The sequence below is a fragment of the Orycteropus afer genome, unplaced genomic scaffold, assembly GCF_000298275.1.
Source record: "Orycteropus afer afer isolate SDZICR_OR568_19922 unplaced genomic scaffold, OryAfe1.0 scaffold00031, whole genome shotgun sequence".
Classification (NCBI taxonomy): domain Eukaryota; kingdom Metazoa; phylum Chordata; class Mammalia; order Tubulidentata; family Orycteropodidae; genus Orycteropus; species Orycteropus afer.
The window spans coordinates 12,841,444-12,848,270 of NW_006921618.1; positions in this window are offsets into that span (position 1 = coordinate 12,841,444).

A 6,827-nucleotide genomic window follows, 5' to 3' on the forward strand; every position below is an offset into this window, starting at 1 on the left:
CCCCCCCCCAGCGCACTACCCTGGACATCTGCGTGTCACCTGTATTGTGACATCATCATAACCGCTATCCCATTCAGCCATAACAGGTTCCGGGCGTGGCCCTCTCCACTCTGTGCGTTCTTGTACCATCCCAGGCTCCCCGAAATAGTGACCAGGGACCTGTCGGGGAAGAACCTTGAGGCTCCGGAATTTGATATCCTCTGGTTTAACAAAGCCACTCGGCTTAAATGCAGACTCCATCTGTCCTGCCAAGCCTTTGCCTGATGATAGGGAAGGAAGAGCAGTAGCAGCTCTAGACTACACAGACTGCAGTTAAGTGTTGCTTTTGTTCTTAGAGCACGTGCTTCTCAGAGCGTGCTGGGCTCTTTTTAAGAATCAAAACAAAAGGAACCACAAGGTCACCATCCCCAGTGGCCTAGATAGATCAGAAACACCGCAGAAGCACAAAGGAAATTGGTTTGACCCTGGCTATCTCAGAATGATTGGTCTCCCTCCCTCCCACAAAAAGGTCAGAGGAAAAATAAAACTACCATGTTTCCAGACCAAGGGTGTGTCCTCAGGTGGTGTTCATTTTACCCAGCTACCTGCTTTGTGATCCCCGCTAAGGAGGAGGACACCTTCATTTTATTAATTAATGGGATCTGTCTCCTCAAATTCAGAAGTAAATATGACCAACTCTCCAGAAATAAGTCCTGATTTTTTTTTTTTTTTTAAAGATTCCCCATGTCCAGCTCATGCTAGGGATGTGCCAGAGATAAAAATACAATTAATTGGTGCCTGGGACAATTAAAACTGGATCACACAGACAGCAGACACACTACACAAAGCAAACAATTAGCAATGCACTGTTGCCTGAAATATGCTTGTTGCAGCATTTTCCCCAACAATCCACTCTTGTGTGGGGTCAGCCTCCCCCAGCTAATCTAAGTGGTTTCCTCATAGCATGTGAACAGGACCAGGAATAATTCAGATTCTGAGCCTTGAAAGCCTTCTCCTTTTCAGACCAAACTTAGCCATGAAACAGCCAGGTGTTTCCATCTGTCAGTGTTCTGATCCATATCTCAGAAATAGTTAGAAAAGCTGGAGAAGGGTGGGGATAAGACCTGGCTGAAAAATGACAGATTGGCAGGCACACAAATGAGCAAGGAACCCAAGGCCAAGGGGCCTATTATCCCCTGAACCAGCCTTTTATCTTGAAGTCTGTGTACTTGATCTGGAGGTTTGCAGAGGGAGATGCCACAGATTTGATGCATATTAAAAATAATAATACAAGAGATTGCCACACAGCAATCTCACATTTCTAACTATTAATGTTGTGACAGGAAAAAAATAAATCTTTCAAAACACTGATTATTTTAAAGCACTTACACTGCTTCCCTCCATCTCTTCTTTCCCTTAGAACGGATGTCTATTTCCATGGAAACCACTAGCTAGGAACGTAGATGTTAGAACTCATGTAGATTTTTAATCTTTTTTAATGATGCCATTTGGCTGCTAGGGTTGTTGTTCAATGCCTGATCCTACCCGTCTCTATAATAAGGATTTCCTGAGGTTCTCACTACTGTTTGATATATTCCCTTGAGGACTAAGGGGGCTGGAGGAAGATTTCCCTTAGAATGATCTCGTGAATAAAAAGCTGCTTGTGAGGTGGGATAATCTCTGTTTTTCAGGGTACCAAACAAAAAAACCAAACCATCAAGATGATTCTGACTTATGGTGACCCCAGTGTGTCAGAACAGAACTGTGCCTCATACAGTGTTCAGACACTGACACTCTGAAAGTAGATCACGAGGCCTTCCTTCTGAGGAAACTCTCCAACCTTTTGGATAGCAGCTAAGGACTTAACTACTTGCACTACCCAGGGACATTCTTCAGGGTGAGGCTGCCTACTTGAGAGCTTGACTGGCTACTTCTTGTCAACACGTATGGATGTTTTTACTTGGGCCTTGGAATATGAAGGGTTCTCAAGTGTCAGAAGAGAAAACAGTTTTGCCTGCACTTGGGAGAGAGGCAGAAGCTCCCTTCTCTGAAGCTTCCCAAAACTAATTTCAAAACCACTACCTCCTGAGGTGGCAGCAAGGAGTTAATGTTCACATCTTGGAACTGTCTATCTTTGCCTGTGAGAATTATTTTTGCCTTTGCTCAGATGGTTTGGGAGGATTGCTGTGGAGCTGGCTATGATTATGGATTAGCACAAAGTGAAGTCAAGATATGGCAATCATCCAGTTTATTTGATCTGTGTAGACAAGTAAAGGGGTAGACAGCTTCAGGATTCAAAGTCCAGAGGGTTGTCTACACTGATCAAACAGGCCAGGCTGTTGTCAGATCTGCTCTGTTCCCAGAGAGCATCGGGCAGCCTTTGTTCATTGTTGGTTCTGAGGCTGTGGGGTTCTCTCCCACATAGGCGCCTCTGAGTTCCATAGCTACTTACAGAGCCTGTCCTTGGCAAAAGGGTATTGTGGGAGAGGTTTTCTCCTTGTCCCCAGCCTTTCTGTTCTCTTTGTCCCCTAATCCTCAGGCACCCTTAATCTAGCACTCCCTTCCTTCTTCAAAACCTATCTGTGAACCTGCTATTTTGCGAATCTGTCTCTCTCACTAGACCATTAACTCCTACAGCTCAGGGGGTTGTGTCTACACTGGTCCAGGCTGGGGAGCCTGGATGTTCATTGCTGACTTCAGGCAAAAACAACCTCCTTCCTCCTCTTCTGTAATCCTGGACACCCGCATATATGGAGGCGGTGAGGTAAATGAGATAATGACATAAAAGGGCTTAGCACAATGTGTTGGTACATTGTAAGTACTTAACACTTGCCAACCATTATTGCTATAGAAGTTACACTATTGTTACAGGTTATTGAATGAATGAATGAATATTAGATTTTCACTCCTTGGGAATCATAGTCACTGAGTTAACTCTTCTCATAAGACATTTTTAAAAATTCAATTAATTTCATGTTTTGGATAGTTAACACATTCACATGGCTTAAAAATAAAGTATAAGAAGTCCTTGTAGAACAAAGAACTTGACGTGGGCTTTTGTCTCTGGTTTCTGAAAGTAGCCCTTGGAATTCTCTAGCAATCCAAGACATCTTTATTTTTTCTGAAACAGCCAGGCAACACTTTAATGTGTGCAAATGAGGTGGGAGCCCAAGGAGATACCTGACAACTAAATTTAAGGAAAAGTTGTCTTGTGTGTGTATGTGTGTGGTCTTTGTGTGTGTGTCTTAGTTATCTCATGCTGCTATAACAGAAGTACCACGGAAATTTATTCTCTCATAGTTTAGGAGACTAGAAGTCCAAATTCAGGGCACCAGCTAGAGGAGAGCTTTTTCTCACTGTCAGCTCTAGGGGAAGGTCCTTGTCTCCTTTCAGCATGTGTGGGCTTGGCATCCCTTGGAGATGTCCATGTGTCTTGGCATCAATCTTTCTCTGGGTCTAGAAGGTTCTCAGCTCAGGGACCCCAGGTCCAAAGGATGTGATCCACTCCTGGCTCTTCTTTCTTGGTGGTAATAGTTCCCTCCTTCTCTGCTCACTTGTTCAATCTCTTTTATATCTCAGAGGAAATTGACTCAAACACAAGCTAATCCTGTAGATTGAATCCTGCCTCATTAACATCACAGAGGTTAAGATTTACAACACAAAAGATAACTACATCAGATCATAAAATTGAGGATAATGGCATAATACTGACAATCATAGACTAGCAAAGTTGATATATATTTTGGGGGATAAAATTTAATCCATAACAAGGAGCATGATGGAATCAGTCATGATTCATTCAATCACTGATGATACGTTAAGGCCCCAATCTTGAGGCCCGGATAACTATTGACTAAGGACCCTGGGCTTTGCAGCTTCCTTTTGAGCTTCTGGATTTATTATGCGTGTAGGAAGATAAGCATGCTTCTGGAGACAAGATGTTCCATGCTGAAAACTTCTTCACCTCTTCATGTATATTCTTTTGTGATTATATTTAAAAGGTTATAGTGAATATAATGCTGCCATGAGTTTGGTGTCATTCTCATGTTTCAATTATCAAACCCACCATGAAATTCAGGGGACCTGTGACAGTTAGCAGGCCTGGCATGTACCTATTTGGCAGTTGATCAGAAGGACAAAGTCCTAATTTGTGAGGAACCAGCTTTGAGTGGCTGGTGGACAAAAGAGGGCTGTGCAGGCAGTCATTTTGTAAAGATCTAACTCTGGGTGGTTAGGGACTGAGAGAGAGAGAAAGAGAAAATACCATGGGAGTGGCTGGCATCGGAGATGGGAAAAAGCAGATGTGAATTAACTTTGCATTTGGGGGATTGGCCTTGCATCTTTACTGACAAAGTCCTCTTCCCTTCTTTATTCCCATCCACCAAGTTCTCTACCCACTCACCCTCACCATAATCACTGTTACCAGTTCCAATGTATTTTTGTAGTGTTTCTTCATGAATACATAAGCAAATGTGTAGGTACGTATTCTTACCCCACCTCCTTTTTTAAAAATATACAAATGGTGGTTATTTTTAGGTGCCATTGAGTTGATTTCAACTCTTATCAACCCCATGTGACTGAGCAGAATTGTCCCATAGGGTTTTCTAGGCTGGAATCTTTATGGGAGCAGATTGCCACGTCTTTCTCCCATGGAGCTGCTGAGTGGCTTTGAACTGCTAACTTCTCAGTTACCAGCCGATTGTAACTGTTCTGTGTTTAGATTTTTTTACTTAACAATACATGTCAGGGACTTTCACTTTCAATTCCATTTCCAGATCCATTGTATGAATGTTCCACAATTTAACCAGTCCCTTATCTAAGGCTCATAGGTTATTTCTAATCATTAGCTATTTCAAGCAATGCTGTAATAAATAACCTTATACAGATAGCATTCCCCTCATATGTGAGTGTATCTGCAAGATATATTCCTAGCAGTGGTATTGCAGGGTCAAAGAGCAAATAAGTAATTCTCATAGTGCCAAATTGCCGTCCACATAAGTTGTACCAATTTTACTCACCATGTGGTGTTTAAATTCATTATCTCGATTCATTCAAAAACGGTTTTGAAAGGCTTTGTCCCTAGAAATTTCAGGCATCAGGGAAAAGGAGGAGGAGGCCCAGAAAGCCTACGTAAGACATGGCTATCAATTCTGTCTATATTAATAGCCACTATAAATGCTTGACAGACACCAGCTGATTTCAGAACATCTCTGGTGCCTACATCAGGGCATTGTTTCAATCAGTTCTATGGTAAAAGTGTGCAGATAAAATTTCCCTATGACATTGGTAGCATAGTGCCTAAGGCACTTGACTGCTAACCAGAAGGGTGGTGGGCTCCTCGGAAGGAAGATGGGGCAATCTACTTCTGTAGTGATACTGTCTTGGAAACCCAAGGAGGGGTCGCTTGACGGCACATAACAACAACAACAACAACAACAATATGACATTGGAAGGTTCTTGAAAACAGGATCTTTTTCATCTCTGAATTCCACTCTCCTCCCCGTGATGCCTGACACAGTGACTAGCATATATCTTTTAATGCATTCATAGACATATTTTTTTTCACATTTTTATATCTTTGAAATCCATTGTGCCTCATAGCCAATAATATACCACAATTATTGACAGTGCACATAAAGGCACATCTTAAAATCAATCGCATCTTTGAGTCAGTGAAATACAGCAACATGCCCACATTATAAATGTGTTTACATCTTCAAGTCATTGAAATATGGCAACATGCACACATTTTAAGTGTGTGAGTGTCACAAGGCCAAGATGTCATTGCCCTGGCCAGGCTTCTCACTACATGCTCTGACCCTTGTGCCCTCATCCAGACCTGTGCCTTCTTCTAACCATTCCTCTCATGGAGATGACTCCCCTCCCGTCTCTTGGGCTTCCACGCCTCTCCTGAACCATGTCCACATTTCCAGCTGCCTAAAGGGCAATCCTACTTCCGTAGTGATACTGCCTCGGAAACCCAAGGAGGGGTCGTTATGAGTCGGGGCCGACTCGACGACACATAACAACAACAACAACAACAACAAAGGACATCTCATCATGAATGCCCCATAAAGCTCTCAAACCATACACAACCCACACTGAGCTAATATCTTCCCACCAATTTCTGGGTTTTCTCATTCAAGTAATGACTTTGCTAGACTCTCACACTCCATGTTTAAAATCTCAGTCAGAGCCAACTCCTCTCTCTTATATGATTAATTACAGAATCTTAACATTTTCTAGTAGAATGGAAAGTTTTAAAGAAGAATAGCTAACATACTTATAGAATGCTTACCATATGGCAATCACTGGTGTAAGCACTCCACGTGTGTTAATTTATTTAATCCTCCTAACAACATAACAACCTTAGATGAGAAAAACAAAGAAACAAGAGTGACCAACTATCCAGGTTTGTCCAGAACTGTTTCCAAGATAAGAGACTTGTAGTGCTAAAAGCAGGAAAATCTCTGGCAAACCAGGACTAGTTGGTCACCCTGGAGGAAACTAAGGCACAGAGTGCCATCCTTGACGTGTCAAGGCAGGACCCCTGCTTTTCAAAGGGCCATGCTCTGAGCTCCTCCAGTTGTGCCCTTCCTCACAGGCAAAAAACTTGCCTGAGGCCAAGGATATGTGGCCTGCCCACCCCCCCAGCCCACACATCCCTTCTAGACCACACTCTGCATAACTCACTAAACTCACTGTCGTGGAGTTGGACCCGACTCCTAGTGCCCTTCCTCGGGTTTCCGAGGCGGTATCACTACAGAAGTAGATTGCCCAACCTTCCTTCTGAGGAGTGGCTGGTGGGTTTGAACCACCAGCCTTCTGGTTAGCAGTCAAATGCCTTA